Consider the following 21,994-nt stretch of genomic DNA (forward strand, 5'->3'; position numbering starts at 1 on the left):
GAGGCTGGATTTAAACTCAGGTCCTCCTGAATCCAAGGCCAGTGCTTTATCCACTGTGCCACCTAGCTGCCCCCTTCATTGATTCTTAATTTTTTTTTTTAGAGAGGCAATTGGGGTTAAATGACTTGCCCAGGGTCACACAGCTAGTAAGTGTTAAGTGTCTGAGACTGGATTTGAACTCAGGTACTCCCGAACTCAGGTACTCCCATTCATTGATTCTTTTTTTTTTATGGTGCCAATTTTAAATAGATTTTATTCTCCAGCACAAGAATTGCATTTCCACTTGTTTACAGTACTGATAAAGTGCAATGTTGTTCACTTCTCTCCCTCTGCACACATTCAAGTATTCAGAATGCCCAGATTTTTGCAGTAGCTTAAATGTTAACTTTTAAACTGCCACTGCCTTGGCTACAAATTTGAGTCCTTCAATTTTTGGAAAGCTGTGTGGAATGCTCTTTCTTCTGGTGAGTTAGTCAACCTCTTCAATGGTGGGTCCAGAAGAGGCACCTCCAGATGGGGCTGCTCCACCCCCTGGAAATCCACCAGGCATGCCTCCTGGCATGCCACCTGCACTCTGGTACAGCTTAGTAATAATGGGGTTGCAGACTTTCTCCAATTCTTTCTGCTGATGCTCAAATTCTTCCTTCTCAGCAGTCTGGTTCTTATCCAGCCAGTTGATTATTTCATTACATTTGTCAAGGATCTTCTGTTTGTCTTCATCGCCAATCTTGCCTTGCAGTTTCTCATCTTCTACAGTAGCCTTCATGTTGAAAGCATAAGATTCAAGAGAATTCTTGGAAGAAACCTTATCTCTCTGCTTCTCATCCTCAGCCTTGTACTTCTCGGCCTCCTGGACCATTCGTTCAATGTCTTCTTTGCTCAGACGACCTTTGTCATTGGTGATGGTGATCTTGTTCTCCTTGCCTGTGCTCTTATCCACAACAGAAACATTGAGGATGCCATTTGCGTCAATGTCAAATGTTACTTCAATCTGAGGGACACCCCTGGGTGCTGGGGGGATTCCTGTGAGCTCAAACTTGCCAAGCAGGTTGTTATCCTTGGTCATTGCTCTCTCACCTTCATACACCTGAATAAGCACACCAGGCTGGTTGTCAGAATAGGTAGTAAAGGTCTGTGTCTGCTTGATGGGGATGGTAGTATTACGTTTGATCAGAACTGTCATAACTCCACCAGCCGTCTCAATTCCAAGGGAAAGAGGGGTGACATCCAACAGCAGCAAGTCCTGCACATTCTCAGATTTATCTCCAGACAAAATGGCAGCCTGGACAGCTGCACCATAGGCAACAGCCTCATCAGGGTTGATACTCTTGTTCAGCTCCTTGCCATTGAAGAAGTCTTGCAGAAGCTTCTGGATTTTGGGGATTCGAGTGGAACCACCCACCAGGACGATGTCATGGATCTGTGACTTATCTAGTTTGGCATCTCTTAGGGCCTTTTCCACAGGGTCCAGTGTGCCTCGGAAGAGATCGGCGTTCAGCTCTTCGAAACGGGCTCGGGTGATTGAGGTATAGAAGTCTATACCTTCATAGAGGGAATCAATCTCAATACTGGCCTGGGTACTGGAAGAGAGGGTGCGCTTTGCACGTTCACAAGCGGTGCGCAGACGTCGCACAGCCTTCTTGTTCTCACTGATGTCCTTCTTGTGCTTGCGCTTGAACTCGGCAATGAAATGGTTGACCATGCGGTTGTCGAAGTCCTCCCCACCCAAGTGGGTGTCCCTAGCTGTGGACTTGACCTCAAAGATGCCATCTTCAATGGTAAGAATGGAGACATCAAAAGTACCACCTCCAAGGTCAAAGATCAACACATTTCTCTCGGCACCAACCTTTTTGTCCAAGCCATAAGCAATAGCAGCAGCAGTTGGCTCATTGATGATTCTGAGCACATTTAGACCAGCGATGGTTCCAGCATCTTTGGTGGCCTGACGTTGGGAATCGTTGAAATAGGCTTGCACTGTGACCACAGCATTTGTGACAGTCTTCCCAAGGTAAGCTTCTGCAATTTCTTTCATCTTAGTCAAGACCATAGAAGATACTTCTTCAGGATAGAAACTTTTGGTCTCCCCTTTGTACTCCACTTGGACCTTAGGCCTGCCTGCATCATTCACCACCGTGAAAGGCCAATGCTTCATGTCCGACTGTACAACTGCATCATCAAATCTTCGACCAATCAGATGTTTGGCATCAAAAACTGTGTTGGTGGGGTTCATAGCAACTTGATTCTTTGCCGCATCACCGATTAAACGTTCTGTGTCGGTGAAGGCCACGTAGCTTGGGGTGGCCTGTTTCCTTGGTCATTAGCAATGATCTCCACTTTCCCATGTTGGAAAACTCCCACACAGGAGTAAGTGGTGCCGAGATCAATGCCAACTGCGGGTCCCTTCGACATGGTTGCTGGGGAGTCGGGGGTCGTAGCTGACCGCTGTGGAGAAGGGCTGCTGCTGCGCTGAGTAGACCCTCATTGATTCTTAATATAGAAAAAACTCAATCTTGATGGTTAGAATATGTCTGTGGCTGAGATTTTTAGTGGACTCAAAGGAAAAGAGGACCTGACTCATGAGGAAGAACAAGATTTGATCTACTTATTTCTACATATAGTAGTTCTTCTTGGGTTGACAGATGTGACAAAATGGGAACCCTAACTAAGTGAACTAAGACAAGAGTGTCCACAGGGTAGCAGTCCTACCTCTGTCTCTAAAGGATTCTCTTTAATAGAATTTTACTAAAATGTGTTTGTTATGTGTCATATCATCTATAAAAACTGAAATTCATTTAAAAATGATTGTGGAATTTATGTGGACTGACATAGCTTTCTCTTCCTACACAACCTGATTGGCTCTAGCTTCCCTCATGTAGCTTCCTGTATGAGAGTGTATGGAGCAAACTGCCTCAGTTTACCCAAATAACTCGAGGACACCACCAAGTCAAGCAGAGACAGATTTATTACATCCTCATGAGGACGGGCAAAACCCAATTACACATTGAAGTCTTGCAAAGATATGCCCAATCCTCTAGGTTTTTATAGTAATCTTGAAAAGGACTGTCCCCACGTACACCTAGGGTGGATGAGCTCACAATCTAACATCCAATCCTGTCTCACCCAGGGTGCGTGTTCAGCTCGTGATCAATGTATGGAGACATGCATACGTGTTCCAGGAACAAGGGGGAAAAAGGGGAGGGGGAACAAGGTCAAACCAAAGGAAGAGGAAACAGGGGAGTGAGAGTCAGATGTTTCAGATCTCACAGTTCCCACTGACTCCCCTCTCCAGGCCCCTGTCTCTAAAGATAAGGATGACAGGGTTAAAATTTATCTTCAGTTATGTTGGGAAGAAAAGAATAATCCATTGTTGGGACCCCAGGGCCAAGGGGATTCTGCTCTGAGAAAAAAAAAAAAAACAATGTCACTTAATATCTGGTCTCAACTCAATTGCTGCATCCTGTGCCGAGTCCCGTCCTTTCTTCTTGAGTCCCGAGTATTGAATTGGTGGGCAAACTCCCTGACCCACTGACTGGGGTTCTGACACATGATGGATTGCAGACAAAACTAATATGTAGCTGACAAGTGGGGAGACTGAGCAGAAGTAAAAATACTGTTAATTGGCAATAAAACTTAAAGGAGACAGTGAGAATTTGACAAGCAATAAACTTCTAAACAAACTATACTGGGGCAGGGCTGGGTACCTTCCAAACCCCATCCTCAGAGTTTAATCTGACTCAAATCCATAATCATATCATACAAGAAGAATAAAATGCCCTCGTTACATGTAATCTGGGACTCTCAGACTTCATGGATGCTTGAACCCATGTGAGTTGAAATACCCTGATGATATAATACCCAGACATGTTTCCAGATAGAGATGGGGGGAGGATATGTCCAGAGAAACCTCTGTATTCTTATTGCATATTCTTGCTGTGTTAGGGCAAGGTAAATCACCTCCCTAAAATAAATTAAATTTGCCTTGCAGATGCTTCATTTTGTCCCAGAAGCAAACCTGAATATGAGGGCACTGGGGTTAGAATTGTACCTAGAGGGGCAGTTAGGTGGCGCAGTGGATAGAGTATGGGCCCTGGATTCAAGAGAACCTGAGTTCAAATCCAACCTCAGACACTTAACACTTACTAGCTGTGTGACTCTGGGCAAGCCACTTAACCCCAATTGCCACACACACACACACACACACACACACACACACACACACACACACGCACAAAGAATTTTACCTGGAGCTTTGGGGCTTTCTACCTCTAAGGTGAAGTCCTAGGTCTGCTATATCATTCACAAAGCTCTATAGGAAGGTAGAGATTTGACCATTTCTGTCTTCTTAGCAAGAGAGATTTTGCTTTTCAGAATTGGAAGAAACAATTTCAGAGAAAAAGATCTGTTATTGGTTTCACCTGGTTTCTTAAACGGTTTAGAATGGTAGTCACAGATTTCAGATGCCTTTATTTCACATAAATGAATTGTTCCTTTAGTGCTAGGTGATATAGTGGATATAATGCTGGACTTGAAGTCAGAAAGACATCTTCCTGAGTATAAATCTGACCTCAGACACTTAGTAGCTGTTTGACTCTGGGCAAGTCACTTAACCCTTGTTTGCCTCAGTTTACTCATCTCTAAAAGGAACTGAAGAAAGGAATGGAAAACAACTCCAGTATCTTTGCCACGAAAACCCCAAATGGGGTTACAAATCATAAGACATGACTAAGCAATAATTTGGGAGAGAACTCACCTCAACTATCAGATCCATGGGTGTGAACACTGACATCCAAAGTGCAATGAGTATTGTAAGATCACTATACCAACCAGCTTCTTCTTTCAAATAATAGCTCTCTGGTCTTTTGTCTCTTTCACCAATTTTCTATAACTTTATTTCTTTTTCAGTGATTGACAATATTGACAATAAAGTTGAGCATTATTTTGTCTGAGATATACACTAAATCTTATCTTTCTAAGTCTTTTGACTTAGGTTCATGGCTCTGGAAAGTGCTCTAAGTATTATATTCTCTCTTATGCAATTTTGTTTTCTTTTGCTCTGAATGAAAGATATTGATGCCACCTCCATCTCCTTTTGAAAGAAATTCTCTAGAATGGCTACATTCTACTCTAGAAGTTTTATCAGCTTCTACTATATCATCATGTACTTTTCCTTTCACTTGAGAAAAACACTGTCAAATATAATTTTCTCCTCAGAAGTTTTAAGACCTTACTCTCCCTCCCCCACCAGTATCCTTATCTAGAAAATACACGTTGTTTCTTACCTATAGAGAGGTAAATTCAGCCTTAATGAATAGAATCAGAGAATTAGAAATTTAAAAGGGGCCTAGTTCTTAGTTCAATGCTAGGTTTTTGAGGGGGACAAGGTTAAATCCAATTTTAGTCCAGTGTAGGGCCATAAGGATTAATAATACTAATATACCCCCATAAGTTCTTTGGGAAACAGATGCGTGTTCTAACAGTGGAAACACTTGGCGGGGAGGTAATTAAGTCATCTTCATCACCTAAGTATAAAAAATTAATAGCTTCATTTTATTGTAACATCTGCATGATGTGTCTCTATCATGAACCTTCATGATCTCAAACCTTCTCACAGCTTATAGGCTACCTAACTGTCTCTGGATTGGCTTATGACTCCAACATGTTCTTATACTGAAGGATCTAGGTTTCCAGAGAAGCACAATCACTATATACCTACACTAAAACTTCTCAGAGTCCAAGAGACAATCTTGTTGTGGTGGGGGATATATCCCTTCTGTTCACCAATTTACTGCTTTAACTTCCCCAAAGTTGTACTTTTATTAATGCAAACTAGCCATTCATATTGATTCCATTTTTTAGATCTCTAAAACACACACACACACACAAATATGAGGATAAAAAATCAACAAAAACAATAATGTCTTTTCTCTCTTACCTATGACTCTCTTGGTGTCTTGCTAAACTCCACATTCTATTCTCTATTCTCAAGTTTTTGCTCCATTGTTCTGTCACCAAAAAGTATTTGTCAAACCTCAACCTTGGATTAATTCCTTCATGAACCTCTTCATCTATGTGTTAATACAATGGAGAAAATAAAGAAACAATGATAACCAAATATAGAATTGTATTTTCTTCAGTAATAGAATATAAGCCAGAGTGATGCCCAAGCTTGCTGTTAGGGATGGAGACTTATGGTTGCCATATCTGAAATACATTTGTACTCACATTGTTTTACTCCTGTTTAATTAGGCCAAAAAAGTATACTAATATAACAATGCTTCATGAATTTTGTTATTGATCAATAATATTGAAGGGAAGCAGGGGAAAGTCAGATGGGGGCAGTAAAAGCTAAAGTATGATTAGGTAGTCCACACATATTAACCATAAACCAGTGGCAAAAAATGCTATCTGAAAGGGGCAGAACTAAGAGCAAAGGCTACCTGGGTCTCTGACAGATCGAAAGAAGTTGGTGGTTATTCCTTGGGGTGGTGTGCATGAAAAACTGAGAATTATGTTTGATTAAAAGTATCTGAACCTCAACATTGAATAGGGTCATCCTGTGCCCTACTTTCCCAATACACACAGAAGAATATAAAAAACTATAGAACTGAGAAGCAAGGGGAAAAGCAAGATCACTAAACACTCAGACTGAAGCATTCATTTATCTAAGACAGACTCCCATGACATGATGGAGAACCTCAGAGAACATGTCAGGTCTGATGTAATACTGTCCACTTCTGGTGATTCATCTACAAACAGAAAATACTGCCAGAATGAATTGATAAATAATTGCTAAGTACTATGAAGTTTTGGGTGAGAACCTTAATATCTTATATAAGAAGCCAAAGTTTTTTTTTTCCCTTCTGATTCTCCTCCTCTTCCTCAGAGCAGTGATAGGTTGACCTGAGAGCTTCCTCATCACTGATAGGAGTTCTCCAATTTTGTGACCCAAATCTATTCCTATTTTCTTGTCTCATGGCTAAAATAGCAGCAAAAACCTAAATTTAGGTCAGAGAACAAAAGAGTGGGCTCCTCTCTAGGGAACTGTCCCAAGACAAGATCCTTTCACTTATGTAGCCACCAGCTTCATTAGCTGCCATCCCTCAGCTTTTAGATGAAAGTCAAAAACAGTCTCAAGCTGCTGAATGTATCAATTCAGTTTACTTTTGGTCCTATCTTGCTGGCCGATTAAATTATGTAGAATAGTAAATGCCACCTAGACTTGATACTTTCTTTACCCTCACCAGAAAACTCTGCTTGTACCTGCTGAACTACCTGCTCCCTGCCCCAGAGAGGACTCCTCGTAAAGAATCAGAAGAATTCTTGTGAGAGGTAGCCATGCAGTGTCATGCAATCATCTTACCCTTCTCTATATTTGCAGAGCTCTTCCCTCAGCTCAACCAAGAAGTGATCCCTGAGAACTTGTGAAAACTCTGGAGGTATGACTCTGAAGTCTATACTGGGATGAAATGAGGTACTCTTAAGTCAACATTTAACATAAGGAGACTTATTTTGCCCTAACACAGCAAGGATATACAATAAGGATACAGTGCTCTTAGTTTCTCTAGATGCTGCCCTACCTCCTTTGTCTCCAAATGGAAACCCATCTAGATGGTCAGGAGGGAGGGTAACATTATGGGTGGACTTCAGAAATCTACCACATCTGTGGGGCCTTAATACTATGTGGCTGGGACTTTTATACCCTTAAAGCTGTGCCAGGGAAGCAGGGGCCAATTAAATTTCAAGGATAGGCCTTTTCCCTAGGCCTACCCCATGTTAGCTGTTAGGGGGTGGTAGTAAGGAAGGGTGTGTGTGTGTGTTGGGGTGGGGGTTGGTTAGAACAGGACAATTACAGGGAAGCTGAGATCTTTCTTCTGGAGAAGGAAAGAAGGTTTGTATTGGGAAAATTTTGGTCCTATCACAATATTATATCATTTCCTCATTTGCTTATTCTTCCTTTTTCAACAGTTTCATATATGATTAATTTATGATGCTTTATTTTTTCATTGAGGTCTTTTTGTTTTCCTCATTTACTCCAACTGTAACATTTATACCAAACTCAGTGATGATAAATGGGGGTTAGCCATCTTATTAGAACTCTTCTTCCTCTCCTTTGGCTTTTTTTAAAAAGAGATTTCCAGGTCATGAAATAGCTGCTGTTTATTTAAAAAAAATTTTAATCAACAAATATTTGCTTTCTCATTCTCCTCCCCCACTACAATTGATAACATAAGAAAAATAATACCTATTAAAATATGTACAGTCAAATAAAACAAAGTTTTATATTGGCCATATTAAACAAAAGGCTCATTGTGCATTATGCGACCTCACTTTCCTATTGTGAGAGGGGTAACCTGTTTCATAATTAGTCTTCTGGAATTTTGATTGGTCTTTATGTTGATTCAGCACAATAGTATTCCATCATATTTATATACTATATCTTGTCTATACATCCCTTAGTTTAAGGCCATCCCCTCAGATTTCCATTCTTTGCACCTCAAAAAGAGCTAATAAATATTTTTGTACATATGTAGAATTTATTTTGTTTAGAACTAATTTTATTTAGAATTCCCTTAATCTATTTTCCTTCTAATTCCTCTCCTATCTTCCCCAACTTTTCCCTGTTGAATGAAATGTATTTCTTACTGCTGTATCCAATTGCATGCACATCCATATATTTTTACTTTTTTTGACCTGCTCAGATGAAAATGGGGTTTAAGTGTCAGCTGTTCCCACCCTCCCCTACTCCTCTATATATGTCTACTAATTCAATCTGATTATGTGAGATAATTTCTCCTAATCTTCCTTTCAATCCCATATATTCCTATCCCTCTTTCTTTCCATTCTTTAAAAAAAATCATCAACATATAGCAGAACCATTCACAGGCCTTAAATCAAACTTCTAATAGCTCTGATGATGTTAGTATTCCAAAGGAACATGTATCATTTCCTTATATTTGAATTAAGCAGTCCATCCTTATTTAGTTCTTTACTTTTGTTCATTTATGTTTATCTTTTTATGTTTTTCTTCAGTCCTATGTTTAAGCTTCAAAGTTTCTCTACAACTCTGGTCTTTTCATCAATAATGCTTGGGAATCCTCTGTTTCATTAAGAGGCTCACCCCTATCCCCGATATAATCCTGTTTTGTTGAGTAAATTATTCTTGGCTGTAAGCCCATATCTTTTGCCTTATCAAATATCATATTCCTAAGTTCTCCATCCCTTTGTATTAGTGGTGGCTAAATTATCTGTAATTCTGACTGTACCTCTTTGTTATTTGAATTTTTTCTTTTTGGATGCTTATAGGGTCTGTCCTTTGATCTGGAAGCTCTAAATTTTGGCTATGATGTTCCTGGGATGTTTTAATTCCATGTTTGCTTTCAGGAGGTGACCATTGTATTCCTTTTATTTCCACTTTTCCCTCAGGTTCTAAGAGAGTTAGCAAGTTTTCTTTCAAGCTTTCTTGAAATATTATGTATAGACTCTTCTTTTTCTTGGTGATGTGATTCAGATAGTACAATCATCCTTAACATTTCTTTCCTCAATATATTTCCATATGAGTCATTTTTGCTATGATATATCTTATATTTTCTTCTAGCCTTTTGACTTTAATATTTCCTGTTGTCTCATGGAATCATTGGCTTTTGTTTGGCTTATTCTAATTTTCAGGGAGTTTGTTGCTTTGGCAAGATTTTATATCTCTTGTGCCAAACTGTTAATTTCCTTTCCAATTCTTTCTTCCATATTTCTAATTTCTTTTCTAGTTTTTCCTTACATGCTCTTGTTGCATTTGTAAATTATTTTAATACTTTAAAAAAGCATCTTGCTTCATTTCTTCAAGGAATTCCAGGTAAGCTTGTGGCCAACCTGTGTATTTCTCTGAGTCATTGTTGTGTGGTAAAATATGAAAGTTTTTAACAGTCGGTTAGGATAACTGAACTCAGAGACTTTATATGAACTGTTTTGCTTTATTAGCTTTTACTATCTCCTTTCTGTTATAATATATACTATCTGTAACATGTACTCTCTGCAGAGGCTCTCCCTTTGCAAGACTAATGTCAAAGCATCGGTTCATGAGGACAAAAAAAAAAAATCGCCCCTCTGGACAAAACTTTCCTCTCTTCCTTTTCTATATTGTTGTTCACATATTATTAGTTAGCAATAGTTATTATATTCTTTTTACTGTTCCATCAAGGAAACATTCCGTTTCTTGAGGAAGCAAAGGGGGGAAATGTGGTAAAATATGAAAGTTTTTAACAGTCGGTTAGGATAACTGAAAGACGCCAGTTTTTCAAGGACCACCCTTTTGGGGAGGAGACGAACAGTCCACCTGCTGCGCACGTCAGACTGCCTGCGGGACTCGACTTCCGGGGTGGAGGGAACGGAAGTGAGGCTTTTGCCTGCTTGGCGGGACTCCTGATGGCGCGGCACAGACGGTCTCTCTCCAAAGGTGGCCTTTTCGGTTTGGTGAGTTTTTATAAGGAATATAGACTAAGCTTAGACTTAAGACGATTTGTATTGTGTTTCTACTTTCCTATCCTTCTAATCAACATCACCTTGTGACTACCATAACAATAAATAAAAAGGTCTATCTAGAAAACCAAAAGCTTCTTCCATTTACTAGTTTGGGAGATAAATTAAGGGAAAGGTTAAGTAGGGGAGATTTATGATCTAATATCCAATTTTAAATCTCACAGTTGGTAGATATTTTATAGACATTCTCTTCTGTATTCATATATTGAACATACCTGCCACCATAATAGCTCATTATGTTGAAGTTCTTTTTTATGTTTGCCCATTTTCCAGCCTACTTTCTGACTTCATATGATATTGGGGCTGTGTGATGCCATACTTCTGGAGGGAAGGTTCAAACTGGTCCTGTTGTTGCTTTCTTGAGGGTATTCATTGTTGTGTTATTCCACAGACTAGGGCCCTGAAGCTTTCAGGCTTCCACAATGATGTGATCCATCCCCCCCCCCGCCCCATTCTCCCCTGCTTCTGAGCTCTACAAATTCATGCAGAATCGCTATGAGAGTTGATTTCCGCTAGACTATGCCCCTAGCAACCAATTAGAAAGTTCTATTGGTCCAGAGTGGCAGAATTGTAGGCTCCCCTTTGGTCTGAGATTCCTGCTTTGGTTATTCCTCTGCAGGCTGAGAATGATGCCGGAAGCAAGGCCTTGCCCTTTGCTTGTGGTTTGAGCCTTACTATCTTTGTTCTTGGCTTCTGAAGACCTTTTGTCTTCACACATAGTTTACCCAGAAACACCAATTTCCTGGCAAGATTCTCTTCTCAGTCCACCTTGGATTTTTGACCCAGATCTGGGTACTAGGCAACAATCCTGACAGTTTGCCCCTGTCTCTATAATCATGAGCCAAATAGGTCTAGGAACTTCTCGTTCTGGAGCATAGCATTACCTAGGTGCTAGAGTGCTCCATAAGCAGCATTCTTGTGGGTGGACCCTGTCCCTAGTATACCCAGACTACCCTGTCTGTCTCCATTTTTTTTTGTCTGTCTCCTTTTGCTAAACTGGGCTAGGCACATGGATCACTATGACTTTTTATTGCTCTGCTGATCAGGGTTGAGTTTGGCAAATTTTTTAGACCTTTCCCAAGAAGTTTATGGCAGGAAAGTCACTCCACTGCTTCTTACCACTCTGCTATCTTGGCTTCCAACACTGTAGCTAGGTTTATACCCCACCTTTCATTTGTCCCTTTTGACAGAGGTGAAGTCCTTTAGGCTCTAAGAAGTGTTATGGTCTGTCCAACACTCCTAAGCCATTTGTCCCTCTGTGGCTTTTCTCTGTCTCAAAGTTACCAAGAAAAGGTCACCTGGCTGGATTACTTGCTGAGGGGAGACCTTAAAATTCTAAGAAGTCACAACATGTAGAAGATAGAGACAAAGACATACAGAAAGATACCCTATAGTTTTTTGTAGTTCTGACTAGAAAGTCAGTAGGTAATGTTTATAATCTTTTTTTTTCTATAGAATTTACCTTTGTTAAGGGCTAAAATTCTAGCTAAACTGTCTAAAATATCTAATGAGTGGTCGCCAATAAATTATAAGCTTTAGCAAGAGTTAGACTTTTAAGCATTTATTAAGGAGAATAAGAATTTGGTAAAGAGAGAGAGAAAGGCCTAGATTCCTATCTATTAAAGGGAGAGCACATTTCTAGCTCCCTTCTCCGCCAGCGTCCTCAGGAAAGAGCCCCAGAGTCAGCGCCAGTCTCTTCCTTCCTCCTCCCACTAGTCCGCGTCACTTCCTCCCAAAGAAAAGACTCCTGGTCTTGCCCTCAAAGACCTTCGCTTCATGGGCAGAACTCTTCTACAGTAAGTATCCAGCATGTGCCGTCATTCCAATCGTTACACCTTGCAGAGAGTTGTATCTACTCTCATTTCATTATTATTTGTCATATTTCCTTTTGTTTTTAGGTAGTTGCAGGATGATTGCAAGGGTCCAATACACTTTATCCTTCAGTTAGTTTGCCAGAAGAGATTCATCTCAATTATTTTTTTTCTGTAAGGCAATAAGTATATCACTGACAAATAAAAATGATGATAATAGAAAATTATTTTTAGTCCCCAAAGTAATTTAAAAATTTTTGTTACATGAATGGTTGGGCCATGAGAAATAGTTAGAAAGAAAGGATTTAAAACAAACAAACAAAAAAACCCCTAATTTCTAATTTCTATATAAAGGAATATCACTTTTTAGGGCCCTTATCAAATTATTTAAACCAGAAATGTGGTAAAGGATCATTGATTGTAAAAGCTTCTGAATTCTCTTCTAATGAAAACAAATGCTAGGTTTTATCCAATGCTTTTACCGTAAAGTAGCAACATAAAATTTTCAGTACATAGAGGTGGCAAGGGAAGAGAGTAAAGGCTAAGAATGCCTCTTACATAAGGTATAAATAGATCAATATAGACAGACACATAGGATATTTGGTGATTTCCTTCCCTCTGTGACAGATACTGGTATATACCATAATCAGTTAATTATATTGAATCTAGAGTAATGGGAGCAATATCACATGAATTAAGAAAAAAAATTCCATCATTCTTTTGAAGAGCATATTGTCTAGGGAGAGGGTTTAGGAAGATTTCTTTTTTCAGTTGTATGTTAACCCTCTTAAAATCATAGCAGATACAGTCATTTTTTGAAATGCCCTTTATATCTGTCAAACCAAATAAGATTATAGATTTGTCAGCTCTCCAAAGTGTGATGTCACATAGTCATTATCTGTCTCTTCTGACAGGACATGGTGCATGATCAGCAAGAGATATGTGGGGCTTGTTAAAGGAGAGGTTCAGAAAAAATACTTCCACCTTCTATGAGAAATAAGTGGGAGTACAAATATCATCTTAAAAAACTATAATGTTAATATAGCATATCAATAATTCATGAGTTCAATCTTAATCAAAGAATAAACTAAAATATATTCCCTATATGTAAATACATATGATATACTAATGGAGAAGTAGTGTGATGTCAGGGATAGAAAATAAGACAGGAGTAAAGAAAACCTATGTTCATGGCTTACTCTGTAGTTTATTAGATCATGGGCAAAATCATTTAACCTTTTTGAACCTCAGGCAATTCTCCATGACTCTAAGTTACAGGCCAATGAATCAAACAAGCATTAAGCACCTACTGTGTACCAGATGCCATGTTAAGCACTGTTAATACAAAGAAAGGCAAAAAAGTGCTTGTTCTCAAGGAGCTCACAGTCTACAAGTTATTTGTATTGATTGAGGAAGTATCTATACTGATAAAATTGAAATTATAGTAGATGTATTCCATAATTATAAGTCTTCAGTATACCTATGAACTATCTGTACCTCTCATTTTGGGTGAAAACTCACCAGTTTCTGAGTCATAATTTTATTTTTTATTTATTAATTTTATTTTATTCTATTTAGTATCATATGACAGTGAAATAACAACTGCCATGATTATCATTACATTCATATAGGGCAATCCCATTTATATAATCTAGTAGTAATACTATATAATCTACTACTACAGTTATAAAATTTACCACCATCCAAATCACAAATTCAGGGGCCAAATTACTGAAATGGTAAGACTTAATCACTAAATAGTTTCATGTGAAATACTGACTATTTTTCTATTGCAATCATTTTGAAATTATGTTGGTTGATGCTTCCCAGATGCCAAATTGTAAAACCAGGCAATGTTTTTACAGTAATTAATGATTATAAAACTGTATTAACTACTTTACTGGAAGAAAGACTTTTTCCTGAATCATATTAACTGATTTCTCTCTTTTAAATACCTGATACATCTGAGGAGGGGAGAAATACCAGTCCTTTTTTCTCCTGCTTTCAAGCCTAAGGGACAACCCAAGGGAGTAGGGATAATACTAAGGTAAAAGAATAAGAGTAAGATGAATGGCTGGAGAAATGAGCAGCCTTTAAAAGGATTAAAGCAGTAATTCCTTGAAACAGAGCATAGTGGTAGCATAGAACACAGAGAACTAAGTAATCTTCATTTATTTCTCTATCTAATCCCCCTTAGGTCTTTTGAGAATGGGGATGCTTTTTAAACATCTTTCTGACAGGGACTGAGCAATTATCTCCTAATTTTCTCTTTTTCTCCAGAGTGGATCAACAAAATATAGTCCTGGGGGCAACTAGGTGGTGTAGTGGATAAAGCACTGACCCTGGATTTAGGAGGACCTGAGTTCAAATCTGGCCTCAGATACTTGACACTCACTAGCTGTGGGACCTTGGGCAAGTCACTTAACCGTCATTGTCCTGCAAGAAAACAACAGTAACAAAAAACAAAATAAAACAAAACTATAGTCCTATTACATACATAAAAGCACTATGAGAGCTTCTTCCTCAAGATTGACCCCACTGAAAGATGACTACATATATAATGTCATTAAAAGAACACCAAAAGGACATATACTAGATGATATATTCCCTAATACCTAGCCTCAAATTCCTACAATTAGAGTTGTTAATGGGAAAGGCAACAGTCATAAAAATATTATCTGTCTAAAGCTGTTAAAATGCATATACTATCTAGGAATGAGGTTCTAACCTTTCATGGCCATCTTTATAGTATACTGCATAAGACTAAATGACAATTTAGACTTTCAGGGGAGGAGATATAGAATGCTAATTTTCAATGTTGATTGAAGATTGATTGAGGATGCTGAGTAAAAGAGGTAGGCTTAGAATGTTGGGCTAGTCTAAGGTGGTATAAAGGTCACTTGAAAAGGGGAAGAAGAGTGCCAGAAGGAGATGAGATGTGTCAGAAACAGAAAATATACTTCAACTTTTTTGCCTACATCCAATTCTGTGCAGCTCTCATCTGGTTTAAACAAAATCAAACCAAGCCAAACAAAGCAACAGCATCAAATAATCTTGCCACAGACTCAATATTTAAAGTAGCTTTTCTCCACAGAATCATCCTGGGTTCCATGAGTGTTTAGAGACACATAGTTGTTGCTTGTCAATGTAGATACAGGTTTCATTAGTAGTACCATTCATAGAAGTTGATCTAGTAAAAGCAAATTTGTCCAATAAAATAGAACTAAGTTGTATCTCTCTCCCTACATTTCATAGAAGCACAAAATCATACAAATCAAGAGAAAGGATAGTCCTTAGTGGCCATCTAAAGTACACAAATGGCATCTTAAAAAGCCAAACAGAGGAACTTATATTTTGCTCCAAAGGAAATAGTAAGCCACAGGAGTTGGTTGAGTAGTGGAGTCACATATTCAGATCTGTGCTAAAGGAAAATTATTTTGGCAACAGTGTTTAGAATGGATCAGAGTGATGAGAGCCCAGACAGGGAGACCATTTAGGAGGCTATTGTGATTTAGGACAGAAGTGAGGTTGTAGCCATATGAATGCAGAGAAAGGGGTTATATATAAGAGATATTGTGAAGTTAGAAATGGCAAGATTTTGCAATTTATTAGACATTTGACTTGAGAAAGACTGAGGAGTCCAGGATTTATGACCTTGTGAGTCTGGAAGAATATTGGTAACTTCTACAGAAAAAAAAGGAAATTTGGAAGAGGAAAAGGATTGATCATTTAGATTTTTTATGACAAGGAATTGGTAAAAAAAATATTTTGGGGCAAATGATACCATTTTCAAATCATTTAACTATAGTGGGATTTCTAAAATCTATCATTGACTCTAGTATTCCCAGTCATAAGGATAGAACTAAAGTCTATTTCTTACTTCTCTCCTGTGTGATTTTTATTAAGCCCTTAAATCTTTGTGAACCTGTTTCCTTATATGTAAAAGTGAAATAATATCTGTATGGTCTACTTGAAAAGGGTTATAAAGATAAAATGAGTTTATGTGATATGAAAAGACTTAGAAAATTATAAGACGGTCTTACCATTAGTTAAATTAGTAGAAACTGGGACAGTCATGGGACTGTGGTCACAATGATTGCTTTTGGGATGATACATTTATTGATAAGAAACTATATTTTTGGTTGACAGTAATTTTAAGACACTGAGAAGAAAAATAAATCTTTCCATGATTCCATATTACTAAACCACAATGTATCTTAAATACATTTTATTTGTTATGTGCAATAATTTTAGTTTCAAATCAGATTTTTTTCTGACCATTCATGTCTCCTGGTTCTTCATTTATCTTATTCACTGATGCTTTAAAGGTAAATTTACCCTCTTTTCCCCTAGCTTTTCCTTTTGCCAACCTGTATCTGTTAAACAGTGGTGACAACAACAAATGTGGATATTTTTAGATCTGATTTAGTGGGCATACTTCTATTGGATATTTGTCTCTAACTCCATCTCCAATAAAATTAAATTGATATCATTGACACACAGTAGTTTTTGATAAATGTGTTTATTAAGACATTGAAGGATTATTGTGGGTAGCCTCAGGGGATATAAGTAAGACTGATGAAATTAAATGCAGCCAATGTTTATAGGCTATATACATTTGGGTTTTATAGGTTGAATATAAGGAGAAATGTCCCCACAACATTTTAACTTCTTTGGGGAAATTTCAAGAAATGTATTTTTCAGAATTCAGAACTTGTTAAGCATCTGGCAACTAAACTTAGCTAAGTGGAAACAGACCTTTGAATCTACCCTGCAAAACATTTTATCATATAACTAAGTTGTTAATCATAGTTGGAATACAGTTATTGCCCTGTCCTTCCTTGGAGGGAACATCCTTATTTCAAGTCTATCACCAAATAAGCATACTTTAAATGTTTAATTATGGAATTTTATTTTATGTTATAATCACTTCCCAATACCCATGTATATTTTAATTAAAAATAGTTAAGTGAAACTGTTCAATACAGCAACTGTAATCAACAGAATATGCAATATTCTGAACATTTATGTGTATATATTTCCCAATTCTAATAAAAGTTTTATGGACTCAAATCATATAACAATAAAGCATATGTGTATAACAAATAATAAATAATACTAATAAAGCACATATTATGGGAGAATGAGATTTCTTTATACAGTGTTTTGAGAATCTATCTATCTGCTTTTATTAACTGTTAGCAAAACAAATCCCTAAGCAAGAGAATTTTATAGATTTGACTTTCCTCTCACTTTGGATCAGACAACTTTAACAGAATGACAAAATGTCTGTATTTACAGGCATTTTTTTTTATTTTTCGGGGGGTGGCAGAAGGGAAGATCATGGACTTTCTCTTGTATTGCTCAGTAGGAGTATAAAATGAAAGAAAAGAACAATACTTAGCCCAAAATAAAATTACAGACACATAGACTTATATGTTCTCAGCATCAGAGCTAGACTAGTGTAGTGGCTAGAAAGCTGATCATGGAGTCAGGAATAATAAGACCTAATTTATGTAGCATTTTAAGGTTTGTAAATATCTATACCCATAAAAGTTCCTCTGATCCTCAGAATCATCTTCCAAGTAGGTTCCACTATATGGGGAGGGGGGGTAGGAGAGGGAATTATAAGTAGCACCATTATTGATTTATAAAAATTAGGGTGGTAGAGGTATCCATTTTCAAAAATATTCTGTTTGTTGTTTTTTTTTTTCTTTTTACTGAGGATGTGACCCCCTAGACCTTTAAGTGAAGAAAACTCTTGCTCAAATGATTGTCTATTGCAGAAGGAAAGTCAGCAATGAACCATTATTTTTCAGAAGATAAAGACTGTTGATAAGATTATGGGGTAATATTCGTGCAGAACAAAAAGTCTATCGATAATCATTCTCACAAGTAACTGCTTTAGGTAACTGAATCAAGTGAATATCAAGTAGAGAAAATGAATTAATCAACCAACACACATTTATTAATCACTTACTGAACATATGCTCATCACCAGAAATACAAGATACTTGTGTACTAATAGACATCCTATAAATAAATAGATATATGCAGGGTAGATATAAAATAGAAGGAAGGTAATAATCTTATAAGAGAAGGCTCAAGTGACTTGGGGTTGGGGAAGACTTGCAAGACCTTCATGAGGTTGCCTTTAGTCTTTAAAAAAACTCTGAATGTTAGGAAGAGAAGATGAAGAGAAAGAGTATTCCAGTTGTAAGGGATAGTTAATACAAAGGAACAGAGAGTAGAGATGGAGTGAGGTGTATGAGGACCATCAAGTAAACTGGTATCTCTAGATCACAGAGCATATGGAGTTCAGTGAAGTATGACATGAAGGTACTAGACTGTGAATTAGCTAAAATGCCAAACAGAGGACTTTGTGTTTCATCCTGGAAGAAACACTCAATTTATTGAGTAAAAGGATGAGAGAAAGGTGTAACATACATAGACCTATGCTTTAGGAAAATCATTTGGTTGCTGAATAAAAGATGTATTATAGTGGGAAGAGACTTGATTTCAAGCAAGAGGTGATGAATTTTATCTATGGAGTATCCATGTGACAGGAGAGGAGAGAATGTAGGTGAGAGAAGTTGTGGAGGTAGAAGCCACAAGATTTGGCAACAGACTGGGTATATTTGGATGAATGAGAGTTAGGAGTTGTGAAGAACTGAGTTTATGAATCTTTGGGTAGGTAATATGGCCTTATCTTCAAGAGCAATGGGGGTTTTGAGGAGAAGAGATTAGTTCTGTTTTCAAGAGTTTGATCTGTCTATGGGATATACAATTTGAAATGTTGTATAGGCAGTTGAAAATGTGAGATTGGGCCAAAACAGAGAAAGAAAATTACAGACAAATTTCCCTAATGAATATTGGTGCAAAAATCTTAAAATATTAGCAAGGAGATTACAGCAAGTGATCACCAGTATAATACACTATGTCCAGGTGGGATTTATACCAGGAATGCAAGACTGGTTCAACATTAGAAAAAATATTAATATAATCAACCACATCAATAAAAAAACTAACCAAAATAATATGATTATCTCAATAGATGCAGAGAAAGCATTTGACAAAATATAATACTCTTTCCTATTAAAAACAGTAGCGAGCATAGGGATAGGTAGAGCTTTCCTTAAAATAATAAGCAGCATCTACCTAAAACCATCAGCAAACATTATATGTAATAGGAATAAGTCAGATGGATTCCCAATAAGATCAGGGGTGAAAAAGAGATGTCCATTATAACCTCTATTATTTAATATTGTACTAGAAATGTTAGCTATAGTAATAAGAGGAGAAAATGGAATTAAAGGAATTAGAATAGGCAAGGAGGAAACAAAACTTTCACTCTTTGCAGATGATATGATGGTATTCTTAGAGAATCCTAAAGAATCAATTAAAAAACTGCTTGAAACAATTAACAACTTTAGCAAAGTTGGAGGAAATAAAATAAACCCACATAAATCATCAGCGTTTCTATACATGACCAACAAAGCTCAGCAAGAAGAGATGGAAAGAGAAATTCCATTTAAAGTAATGGTAGACAATATAAAGTACTTGGGAGTCTACCTGCCAAGACAAACCCAGGAACTCTATGAACGTAATTGCAAAACACTTTTCACACAAATAAAATCAGATCTATGTAATTGGAAAAACATCAATTGCTCGTGGATAGGCCAAGCTAATATAATAGAAATGACAATTCTACCTAAATTAATTTACATATTCAGTGCCATACCAATCAGACTACCTGAAAATTATTTTATAGAGTTAGAAAAAATAATAACAAAATTCATCTGGAAAAACAAAAAGTCAAGAATATCAAGGGAACTAATGAAAAAATACACAGGAAGGTGGGCTAGCCATACCAAATTTGAAACTATATTATAAAGTGGCAGTCATCAAAACTATTTGGTACTGGCTAAGAAATAGAGTGGTAGATCAATGGAATAGGTTAGGCACAGGAGACACAGTAGAAAATGACTTTAGTAATGTACTGTTTGATAAACACAAAGACTCCAGCTTCTGGGATAGGAACTCAGCATTTAACAAAAACTGCTGGGAAAACTGGAAGATAGTATGACAGAAACTAGGCATAGACCAACACCTTATACTTTATACAAAAATAAGGTCAAAATGGGTTCAAGATTTAGACATAAAGGGTGATACCATAGATAAATTAGGAGAGGAAAGAATAGTTTACCTCTCAGATCTATGGAGAGTAAAACAATTTATGTCCAAACAAGAGATAGAGAATATTAGGAAATGCAAGATGGAAGACTTTGATTACATTAAATTAAAATTTTTTCATACAAACAGAAACAATGCAGCTGTGGGGACCAATTTTAAATTGGGGAGTGTTAGCTAAGTGGCTCGCTGCAGTATTGGGGCAAGGAGGGAGACAAACAGCCTCCCTCAAAACAGAGCAGGATTTATTTAACAAGAACGAACTTAAAAAAACACAAACAGGATCAGTAGGATTAAGGGAAAGGAAATAAAATGGGGAAAGGGAAATTATACAACCTGAACAACACCACCACCCAGGAATCAGCTGAGAACACACAGCAGCATCCTGTCACCTTCCAGCTTCAAGCTAGAATGCCAGAAAACCCTCCCTTGTTCCCAGCAGACCCCAGGTTGACCACACACAGGCCCAGCCAATTGGCTGGCTGCTCTGACAGTCACAGGACTGCCCTCATTAGGCTTCCAATCATTATAATTTTGCCAGGCCCATGTAGGTGTCAGTGAGTGGTGATGACGAGGTGCCAGTGCCATGGCAATGGCTATGACCAGTGGGTGGAGCACCATGCTGTTTGCAGAGGCCCAGAGGCCACTTCATGCACCGAGGTTTTTTAAAAAATATTCTAGGCAAAAGATGGGGTCATAAAAACCTCAAATAACAATTAATTCTTTACACAGCCAAAATTAGAAGGGAGGCAGAAAACTGGAAAATGATTTTTACAGACAGAATTTCAGATAAAGGCCTCATTTTTAAAATATTAGGGAACTAAATAAAATTTATAAGAATCCAAGTCATTCCCCAATTGAGAAATTGTCAAAGCATATGAACAGGCAGGTTTCTGATGAAGAAGTCAAAGCTATCTATTGCCATATGAAAAAATACTTTAAGTCACTATTGATCAGAGAAATGCAAATTAAAACAACCCTGAGGTACCACCTGACACCTATCAGATTGGCTAATATGACAAAAAAGGAAAATAATAAATGTTGGAGAAGCTGTGGAAAAATTGGAACACTAATGCATTGTTGGTGGAGCTGTGAACTGATCCAACCATTCGGGAGAGCAATTTGGAACTATGCCCAAAGGGTTATGGGACTGTTCTTACCCTTTGACCCAGTAGTACCACTGATAGGTCTGTATACCAAAGAGACCATAGAAAAGGGAAAAGGACCCACATGTACAAAACTATTTATAGCAGCTCTCTTTGAGTTGGCAAAGAATTGGAAAACCAGAGAATGGCCATCAATAGGGGAATGGCTAAACAAATTGTGGTATATGAATGTAATGGAATACTACTGTAGTGTAAGAAACGATAAGCAGGAGGAGTTCAGAGAAACCTGGAAGGACTTACATGAACTGATGCTGATTGAGAGGAACAGAACCAGAACATTGTACACAGTGACAGCAA

At 37.7% G+C, this 21,994-nt stretch overlaps 1 pseudogene; it reads right to left on the reverse strand.

Annotated features, from left to right (window-relative positions):
- Window positions 1-219: 219 nt before the first annotated feature.
- Window positions 220-2,471, reverse strand: LOC122728128 (annotated as a pseudogene).
- Between the last annotated feature and the right edge of the window lie 19,523 nt (window positions 2,472-21,994).

This window comes from Dromiciops gliroides, chromosome 5 (assembly GCF_019393635.1).
Source record: "Dromiciops gliroides isolate mDroGli1 chromosome 5, mDroGli1.pri, whole genome shotgun sequence".
NCBI lineage: Eukaryota > Metazoa > Chordata > Mammalia > Microbiotheria > Microbiotheriidae > Dromiciops > Dromiciops gliroides.